This window comes from Natrix helvetica (genome assembly GCF_964273705.1).
Source record: "Natrix helvetica genome assembly, chromosome: 2".
Lineage (NCBI taxonomy): Eukaryota > Metazoa > Chordata > Lepidosauria > Squamata > Natricidae > Natrix > Natrix helvetica.
The window spans coordinates 103,391,916-103,403,424 of NC_138552.1; positions in this window are offsets into that span (position 1 = coordinate 103,391,916).

An 11,509-nucleotide genomic window follows, 5' to 3' on the forward strand; every position below is an offset into this window, starting at 1 on the left:
TGTTAGCTGTTATATGTTTGCTAAATGTGAATGTTAGTAAATGATTTTTTATTGTTATTTACCATCATCATTACCACTAATTTATTAAATTTGCATCCTCAATGCCTTAAATTTTAGAATTCCACTTCCCAAAATAGGGACAATTAGAAACATCTGCTTTCAATGCAATGTTCTCAATGGTTGTCCATGTGAACAGTAAATTATTTTGTTATATCAGATAAATATTTCTTTAAAAACTCATAAAATAAATGTGTTATGTTTTACATCTCTTTGTCTTGTTTTGAGTTTCCCTGTAATAATTGTATCATGTTTTTTGAACTCCTGGGCTAAACCCTAATTCTAGAACTAAGCCCCGTTAAGGTGTGTTTTTCAATGGACATGCACATAATTGTTCACTAAGATATTGTTGATTCTTGTGCTAGTACTTGGGGTTTGGTTAATTAATTATCCCTATCTTCTTCTTTTGCACTTATTAATAACAATGTGGTCTAGAGACATAAATGAGAAACAATATTAGTTCTTTAAAGCTAAGTTTCATCTGTATAGGGTATTTTGTTACAGAATTAAATGTACTGGTGTAGATGGTGCTTTTATTCCCTCCTGACCAGGTGGTAGACACAAATCTTGCTCTAATGTTGTCTCTCTAGGACTTTCCTTTTGTTAAGGTGTTACAGGACTTTGTAAGAAAATACTGTTAAGAACATCTGGAGAGTGAGTCACCACAAAACTGGTCATCCTCCCACAACATTTTGGGTTTAACTGAAAAGGATTCAAGAAGCTGTCTACAGTGCTGTCTAATTAACAGAATATAGAGAACAAAAGCTGATCCAAAAGAGAAAGACAATGCTTCAACGTTAGGGAAGAAATCTTATGAGTCACACAAATAGAATATATATTTACTTAATAACAGAATCTGGGGAACAGCAAGTAAAATTCCTCAGATAGCAAAAGTTTGGGAACAAAATATATTTCTGTACTAGTTATGTTCACAAACATACCATGCCATAATTTGTGAAGCTATAGTATCTGTGTAGAGAATGGCTAATGTAGAGTGTGTCATGGACATTGTACATCTCAGCCCTCCCCACTAAACCTTTTGATCTTGCCTCTTCAGACTTAACATAGGAGAGCTTTTGATTGTGGGTTATATGTTTCTTTTTTCCTATTGCCACTCAAGCACATGTTTTTATGAATGTTCAAGCTGTTCTTTGAGGAGTTTTGACGTTTGAGTGAAATGAACCTTTTTTCAGTCAAAGATTAGAATGTTATTCATCTCTTTATTTTTAATCATCCAGTAATAGTAGCAGTAGCAACCTTAAAATGGATGCCTAAAGTGTATTTTCAGCTGCTTATGCACTAAAAAGAACAGTGTGTAAGAATCACAAACTTCATTAAAAACATTGTGGAAGATGGAATAGCCAGGCATTATTAAAAATAAAAAAGAAGTGAAACTGAAATAACTATCACAGAACTTTACATGTAATCTGTATGACCACAATTTGGTTGTAAACGTGGTGTTTATTAATAACTGAACCAGAGATTGTGGTGTTTTCTGATGGTAGCTAAAAGCACTTCTTTAAAAATTGAAATTCATTCCCATACTATTTTAGAGAATGATGGGGAAAGAAGGAACTCGCTTCCATGTTTTTACATGACTCAGTGATTTACTGCAATTAGAGAACAGTAATTTGTAAAGAGAGACAGTAAAATTTCTCAACTGTATAGGAAATGTTGAGTTAATCAAGTTCTATTATCACTTCCCTGGACTACCAACCAACATTTAGTAATTGCAAAATTACTAATTTCTTATAAAAATACTTCATTGCTCGATGGATTTGTTTCCAAATTCAGGTACTCGGGGTCCCCTAGAAAAAGGTGATGAGAGCTTTAGCAGAATCCCTATTATATTGCTATAATTTACTGTAACTTTAGTTTGGGATTATAGAGGGATTTCTGCGAGGGAAGAATATGGCATAAAATATGGTAAATTGTTTTTTGTAATCTTGACTTAGTGTTGACTCCTGACGAGTGCCTGGACAAGGTTTTTGGGCAAAGATTTTTGCAAATAGTTTGTCATTGCTTCCTTCCTAGGGCCTAGAGAGAATGAGTGGCCTAAGGTCATTCAGCTGGTTTCATCCTTAAAACAGAACTCATCATCTCCCAGTTTCTGTTTTTTTTTAACAATTTTTATTTGTTTTTTTAACAAGACAAACAAACATAAAAATAAAAATAAAAAACCCACACTTCCAAAGTGTGTCAGTTGGTTACAGTATTTCCATCTATCTCTTCCACAATCACCACCTGTTTTTCATATCAAACCACATATTTTAAATTCACCTATATTCATGTATATCACAATTATTATATCTCAACCTTAATTTGACTATAATTGTTTTTACATCCTTTTATATATAATATTTGAAATCTAGAATAGGATTATATGATAACATTTCATTAAATTATCCTAAAATCATCCAATCACAATACCTGTTTATAACATATTCTAGATAAAGGTTTTAAACCTCCTCTCATAATTTCCATATATTGTTTATATAAAATTTCATATTATCAAACTGATATATCTATATGTATTGTTATCATTATTAACCATTATTTAACTATAGTTATTGTCACTTCATTTTATATATACTACTAGTAAAATAAATGTAGCTTAATTTTTATTATACATTTTTGTTGCATCAACCCGCATCCCTCCAGCAATAGTACAGTCTTATATCGCTTGCCATTTGTAGCATTAATGTTCTAGTTACTTTCTTAATAAATCTTGGCAACATGCTGTTCCTTTCATATCTCACAAAAGCTTGAAACCCAACATCTGTTCTTTCCATCAGCTTATCTTTGGTTATTGCTAGTGCTTCTGTCAAGATTTCTCTCCTTAACTCCATCAATTTTTCTCTCTTTTCTTCTTCTGTGTTTTGAAGTCGGTGGTAGAGTTCCAATCCATCTATCTCCCCTTTCCATATTCCACTCTTGCCATTACCAACCACACTCACTTTGTTGTCAGTATTCACAGTTTTCTTATCTCTTTGCTCATTATTTTCTTCCATCTTTTGAACTCTGTTCTCTACTTTCTTCATTTGGTAAACATCCTCAGTTTCTCCATCAGATTTTTCTGTTTTGTATTCCATATTCTCCAATCTCTCTTCAATTCTCTCTGTCACAACTAATAGATTTTGAATTTCAAACATAATCATTTGCAATGTTACAGTTTCTTTTTCCTGCTGGGCCATTTTTTCAATTTTGTAGGTACTGCCACTATAGGGTTAAAGGCTATTTTAATAAACTTCAAACAGTTTCATTTATTGTCTTTCAAGTCAAAATGTTGTCTTCCCTCCAACAGCTAGTGATAGAACTTCCAAAAGGCACCTGTGTAAACAACTTGTGCTCTTCCTACTATCACTGTCAGTAAACAAGCTGAAAGAACCTTGAATCTCAAATGATCAAAGAGAAAGAAGAAAAAACAATGTATCTATCCTCCAGTGTAACTGCTTTACCTCCTGTTGTTGCAACCCTCTTTATAATCCTTCTTATTTTCTTCTTTATATTCCAAGCTTAATAAAGGAAAAAAAAACTTTAAATGGAGATCAAAAACAAGTCCAATCAAGGAAATCAAGCATTATTTTAAAAAGGAGAATTTTAATCCATAGGTACAGTATAAGCAAAAGTGAAAAAAGAAGAAGAAAGACTTAATCCATTCAGTTTAAAAAATAGGGAGCCCCTGCAAAAGTTCCATCCATGGGAAAAAAAAGAAATTAGAAACTGGATAACACACTAAGTTCAATGCAGATCAATCTCGCCACCTACAGTCTTTTGTCTTCAATCTTAACTTAAATTTTTTTCTTGGGTAGTCTCTTCCTCTAATAATAAAATTTCCTCACCAATTTGACACACTTTCTTTTTCCACTTTCTTCCCTTTCCGGAGCTGTCCCAACTTCAGCAGCTTCATTAGCTGCATTTCTGTTGCTGGAAAAAAGGCTATTCCTGGATCTTTCAGGGACTTTGCGGTGTCCCTGAGATCAGCAGGAGGTGCCCTTCTCAATCACCATCTCTGTGTGACGGTTTAGGTCCGAATGGACCGTCCAGTGGCGGAAATTTGACTGTGATCTCAGAGCACCAAGATCACACGTCGTGCCGTTGTGCTGTCAACTCTCTTCTCGGTCTCCCAGTTTCTAAATGACACCTTAAATACTACACCAAACTGGCTCTTTAAATTGGTAGAATGTTGAATACTAGTGTGGGGGTTATGTATGGATGTATATGTGTACCTGTGCATATTTATAGCACATATATGCAGAGTGGCAGTAAAACAAAAGTAAGAGACAAAAATAGAGGGGGGGGGGCAGATCAGTGAGCAATAATTTTAGCTCATCATTTTGCCATTTTAAAGCTAAGCAGGTTTCGATGTAATCATTGGCTGAATGGGCGATGTTTTGAATATTACCATGAAAACTGCATCATGTGGTTATGTAGTACTACAGTACTGGGCAACAGCTGAAAAGAGAACATCAATAGCATTCTGTCATTTATCACATCAACCGAGTTATCTACCTTTAATTATCTGTAAGCTACCATAAAACCATCTATTTCCCTACTTTCTTTGGAAGTGGAGACCCGGAGCAAATTTTTGGGAGTTCATAAGATTCTGATTTACTAAATCTCATTCTATTGAAAACTATTCTTTCATCAGATGACAACTGGAAATACTGGGTGGCTTTATTGCTTTATATTACATTTCTATGAAGGCCATTCTTTTCAATTCTTCTGTCCTGGGTACCTATGTGGAAAAACTACAGTACTACCCTACAATTGAATAGGAATAAGGATTCTCTTGTCTCCAACTCTATATCAGTTTCCATGTCTTTATCTGGTGTACATTCCTTGTGACCGGGCAAGGGACCCCACAGATATTTTCTCCAAGAATTGATATTTTTGTCAAAATTCCAGATGGGCCCACCAGGTGAATCTGTTGGGCACTAAAGTGAAGGCAGCTCTAAAAATCATAGTAATAATTATAACAATTACTAGGCATGCGTATTTAGGCAATAAAATAATGCAATGTAAAAAACATGTTGCTTAATATTTCAGTCATTCACAGAAATCTTGGAATTAGATAGCGGCGTGGGCAAGCCAGTATACTGTTTTTTCTTTTGCTTTCATCATTCTGAATTATATAAATCACTGCTTAATTTACTGTGGAAAATGCTTATTTTCATTTAAGCTGATTTTCCAATTTAACATATGCCATGTGCTTTCCAGATTTAGTACAAAAAACCTACAAGAATAATTAAGAAATAGGAGATACTGCACAATATTTTATTCTACCTTCTACCCCCCTCCCCAATCTGTTAAACTATTGGTTCAATAATCACATTTATAATTGACTGACTCACTGCTGGGGGTCCCGCTCAGTATCATAAATACTTTACCTCAAAATAAAACAAAGAATTATAATGGGGAAAAATTGTTCTTATTTTAAAAATTAGCCAAACTGATGATGATAAAACACTCCTGATGTTTTTCTAATCAACAGATGTCAGGAAATGGCCAGCATATACTTGTCAACTTTTTATTAGAAGAGCTAGTCTGATGGATGCTGAGCTAATTTTAATGTTCATGTCAGTAATAGCTTAGCCCATCAATTCTGCAAATCACTCAATTAACATTGCCTTACAGATCTTTGCATTATACTGCCCATGTAAACTACAGATGTCAAATCAGGGGTTATCAGTATAAACCATCTGAAGGATCTATAGTTGCTTCTATTTTAATATCTGGTTAATTTCTAATGGTATTTTTCATTAGAATCCAGCAATTTCCATTTGAATGTGAAGAATGATTCATCTGTAGCAAGAAGATACTTGTGGTTGTTTAATCTCAGAGGTATTCTGCCAAAAACAAAGTTAGCCATAAGAAAAATAGCTTTAAAATACTTCCATCAGCTAACATTATATCCATATTGTAATGTAGAAATTATATCTCTCGCTTTTTTAACTGACGAAATTTTATTTCCAGAAACTGAATTTTTACAAATGTCCTCTTGTTTCATCTTCCAAGAAAACTTGCAGTATGTGTTGTCTCTTTACCAATAATCAATTTGCATGAGTGAAGTTTCTCAACCATATAGTTTAATAATGTAACCTGGTAGACCTGGCTCATTTTTTTTTATTTCTCTCCTCCACCTGTCCCTTATTTTTCTCACCATCTGGTCTAGTCAGAGCTCTTGAAACTGAAAAGCTTAAAGCTAATATTTTATTAGTTAACCTAATAAAGATGTTGTCTGCACAGATTAAAAAGGGAAGAAAAACAGATAGAAGCCACGAATATGAATTTAGTTATATCTCATGAATGGGATTAACAAACAGTAAGCATCCATCATTGATTTATCTCAGATTTTAGCTAACACTAATACCTTCTTAAGGGACACGATGGCTCAGTGATTAAGACGCTGAGCTTGTTGATCAGAAAGGTCAGCAGTTCGGCGGTTCGAATCCCTAGCGCCACGTAACAGAGTGAGCTCCCATTACTTGTCCCAGCCAACCTAGCAGTTCGAAAGCATGTAAAAATGCAAGTAGAAAAATAGGAACCACCTTGGTGGGAAGGTAACAGTGTTCCGTGCGCCTTTGGCATTTAGTCATGCCGGCCACATGACCACAGAGAACGTCTTCAGACAGCATTGGCTCTTCAGCTTTGAATGAGCACCGGCTGCTAGAGTCAGGAACGATTAGCACATATATGCAAGGGGAACCTTTATCTTAATACCTTCTTAAGATCTATTAATGACAAAACAAAAGCATTGGATGTCCCCCACTTTTGAAAATCATATTAAGAATATTGAAATTATGGGATAAGCAAGTTCCCTTCTATATCTGTATTATTGTCTCCTCCCTTGCTGTTTCGTTTTTAAGGGGAAAAATAAATCAAAAATTAGATCCAGTTGTAATATGCAATTGGGGCAACTAATCTAGCTCCCCTTTAATGACTCTGTGATCCCTTAATTAGTCAGGGTAGGATTCGGGCAATTGGATGGATAACACACTAGATATATATAGTATCACACATAAGAAGCACAGGATATCTGTTTTATGCATTAGGCTAACACAACTACCTGTTTCAAAATGTTTACATATACCGTAAATCAATATTCCATTTTTACCTCCCCCCCCAAAAAAGATGATTCTACCATTTGATACTGAACAGATTAAAATGTCCAACTTTTTTGTTGATCATTTTTCTATTTTTTATCTTCCTTTAGACTCTAATTTTGTTCAACTGAATTTGAGATCCCCTTTTCTTCTGTACTTTTTGAATGGGGATATTTCTTTTTGCTTATTTGAACTTTTCTATTTAAGCTTAAATGCGCAGTCCCTTCCGAAATTGCTTTTATTAAAGTCTCCTAGCTTCGGTGAAACCCAGTGGCCTGACAAATGTAGAGGCATAGTTGATCTTTAGACTTTGGCTCTACACATAGAATATGCTGCCTTCAAATTCTTCTACTGTTCAAGAAGACGCATGTTTTGCAACTGGAGGCCAGTCTATTTTCAGTAGTTTTCATGAAGTTAAGTAATTATATAAATGTTGCATTAGGATTCAATACACTTATTCTCAGTGTATAATTTAGAAAATCAAGCAGAGATCTGCGCTGTGGTAATTCAGAGGATTTCAACAGGAAATTGGCAATGAAATCGTAAGTAAACTATGCAGAAAAAGACTACCAGTACAAACAGAGAATCATAGAAAGGAAGGCAGGGTTGAAGCCCTGCCTTCCTGCTCTACCATGCTGGGTGGGGATAAAAGTGGCTGGAATTGAACCCTAACATAATGAAACAAATGATACATTTGTCGACTAACAAAGATACATCTAAATGTATTTAAATAACCCATAAAACATTTGATTTAGGAGAGATAAATATGCAGCAGCTTACAATAAATCCTCCTTAAATAAGCTGACTCTTGCTTTTAAATAAAGTTTGTTAAGCAGCCCTAAGGCCCACTTGAGAGTTAAATTTTAATAGTTAGATCTAACCCAGTGATGGCTAACCTTTTTGTCATGATGTGCAAAAAGCACATGTGTATGCGTGCGATAGTGTGTACGTGTGTGCACCCATAATGCAATGTGTGCTTAACCCCCCCCCCCCGATGCATGCACGCATGACCCATGGAGCCCCCATGCATGTGCGCGTATCTCCTGCACGTGCCCTGCCCTCCATGCATGCGCAGCAGAGACCCGAAAACCAGCTGGCCAGCGGGAGGTCCGCAAATGTGCGGTGGAGCTGAGATGGGGCGACAGCTCACGTGCCCACAAAAATAGCTCTGCGTGCCACCCGTGGCACACTGCCATAGGTTCGTCGTCACGGATCTAACCTAACATCATTAAACTAGGAAGCTTCTTGGCAACCAATACTCATTCAGAAGAGATGACAACCGTTTTCTATACTTTGAAACCTATTCAAAAATATTGTCTTCAGCCCTACCCAGTTTCTGCCAAAGGTAGTTACGTTTGTACAATGCTTCCCTTGGACATCGCAGGTAGATGAATAAGCTGCACATACCCTAAAAAGAATAACTTGCAAATGAGAAGACAATTTGATAAAGTATAGCATAGCTTTCTGAAATTCCGTCATATACCTTTACATCTCTCTCTCTCTGTGTCTCTCTCTTAACACTGTTTCATAATTGCTACTTTAAATAGCACTTTAAAGACACTGCTTACCGGGACGGCAAAAATGAGGTAATGTGAGGACACTGATACACAGAAGGGAGAGGTATGTGTGCTTGGAGAAACTTTTAGGGTTGCAGAAATACAAAACTTACAAGACACTCAAGAGGGACATTATTCCTGCTTCATGGCAGCCAAAGGACAAGGCTGTTCAATGATCATGGAGAGTTACGGAATGCAAGTGTAAAATGAAAAAGTAACAGTGGAAGATAGGATAGGATCCTGAATTGGCTTGCTTGAGCGTTAGCCTTTGAACAACTTATTATTCTACGAAAAAAAAAGGAATAGTCAACTGTTACCCAGAATAGACTCCCATTTTGGGATTTCATTGGGGAAGATTCCTGTACTGAAACATTTTCTTACAAGTTCCACTTCTACATTACTTCATATTGATAAACAGAGCGTTCGATCACATCACTGAAATGTGCTTTGCAGTATTTGTGAACATAAGAAGGCAATGGCACAATCCTGAGAAAAGACACAGATGTTTTAAATATTGCAATGGGTACTTGGTGCTTACACCTTTAAAGACCAAAGGGTTGTACACCTGTACTCCAAATTCATTTTAGAGAGGAGGGAGCAGGAAAAGTTACATTTCCAAGTATTAGACTTCATCAAAACCCATCAGGTAAGTTTGGGGCATCAGTTCTAGAATTACCAATGTTAGATTCGGGCAACGAGAGAACAGACTCCGGACACGTAGTGACTTAACAGCTCTTTATTAGTAGTAGTAGTAGTGATCCAGCTTGCTCTGTGGTCTGAGGGTTCCCCTCTTATAGGGATCGGGTACGCCTCTCGACCAATCAGAGCGATACCTGTTTCCCGCCGTAGCGGCGGACCTGAGAGGAGACTTGCCGCGATATATGTTAATATCTAACACCCCTCCCCTCTTAGATGGAGCATTCCGGTTAGTTACATAGTCCTTCAAATAAGTGGGTGTTTGTCTTACACGTGTAGAATGCCGTAGTTCAGGTTGCGCTGGAGTGGTTGCAGGATCGGTTCCGTCTGCTCTTTCTGCTTCACGTTCGGGGGTCTGCAGGTTTTCATTGCTTTGGCGCAGTTCTGGTTCGCAAACTACCCTTGGTTCCATCCTGGGCTCTAGGGTATCGTGTTCTTCTGTGTGTGGGCTCTCGGATGGCTGACTTTGCGCTGGCAGATCGTCTTCGTTCGCGGCTCGCAGGTCTGAGTGTGCCAGGCGACCCTGTAGTTGATCTATGTGCCTTTTCCAATTTCTCCCATCTTCTAGTTCCAGCAAATACGAACGTGGACCTGTGATGCCGATTACCTTTGCATAGTTGTGGGCGTATACTGAATCCCCTATGCTAAAATTTCTAATTTTACTCGTAGAGTCTGGGGGTGATGTGGCAGAGTAATTTGGGTGAAGACGGTCCAGGTGAGACCGTAGACGGCGGCCCATGAGTAGTTCAGCGGGGCTCCTACCCATCGTTGCGCTGGGGGTAATATGCTGAATTAAGAGGTAGTGATCAATGCGTGTTTGCCAATCACCTGGACCCATCCTAGCGAGGGCCTCTTTAGCGGATCGCACCATTCTCTCCGCCTGTCCGTTCGATGCCGGATGAAATGGCGCGACGAGGGCATGCCGAATTCCCTGACCTGCTAAGTACGTTTCAAATTGCATGGCCGTGAATTGGGGCCCGTTATCGGAGACCAGGAGGTCGGGCAGGCCATGAGTGGCGAAAAGTCGCCGTAATACCTTAATGACTGCCTCTGCTGTGGTTGAAGTCATTAGGATTACTTCTAGCCATTTGGAGTATGCATCCACAACTATAAGAAAAGTCTGACCTTGGACTGGCCCTGCGAAGTCGATGTGTATTCGCGACCAGGGTGCTTTAGGCTTCTCCCATTCCGTGGCGGGTGCTTCAGGGGGTGCTGGTCTAGATTCTTGGCACGGATCACAAGTGGCCACCCATTCCTCTATTTCTTTGTCTATGTTAGGCCACCAAACGTAACTCCTTGCTAATGCCTTCATTCTAACGATTCCCGGATGCCCAACATGTAACGCTTCTAATACATTTCTACGTAATGCATAAGGAATAACAACACGATCCCCCTATAATAAACAACCTTGTAACACTGAAAGTTCATCCCGCTTTGCCCAAAACAGTTTGAATTCCGGGCCCACGTTTCCTTTCGGCCACCCCCTCCAAACCCAAGTTTGCACTTGCTTTATTACATTGTCCCTAGAGGAGAATCGGGCAACGTCGCAGGAGGAAACCGGTCCTGAGTCCAAACAGTCAATTAACAGCACCGGTACCTCGGGAGTGGGGTCTGGCAAGAGATCCGGGAGTGGGCAACGGCTGAGTGCGTCTGCATGTCCTAGAGTGGAGCCCGGTCGATGTATCAGCTTGTATGAGTACGCGGCCAGGAAAACAGTCCACCTGGTCATGCGTGGAGAAAGGGAGACTGGTGTGGGGCGGTTTCTCGCCAAAAGTCCTAACAGCGGTTTATGATCTGTAATTAGTTCGAAATCGCGGCCGTAAAGGTATTCATGGAAATGTTTAACTCCAGCCACAGCGGCTAACGCTTCCCTGTCCATCTGACTGTAATTCCTTTCGGCCGACGAAAGAGTCCTAGAGTAGAAAGCGATGGGTGCTTCGTTCCCGTTTGGCATTCTGTGGCTGAGTACTGCGCCTACGCCGAATGGGGATGCATCGCAGGTCAATACCAGTGGTAGCGTCTGGCTGTATTGTACTAGCAGTGAGTTGGTGGTGAGCAGGCGCTTGACTGCGGCAAAAGCTGTTGCTTCGGAAC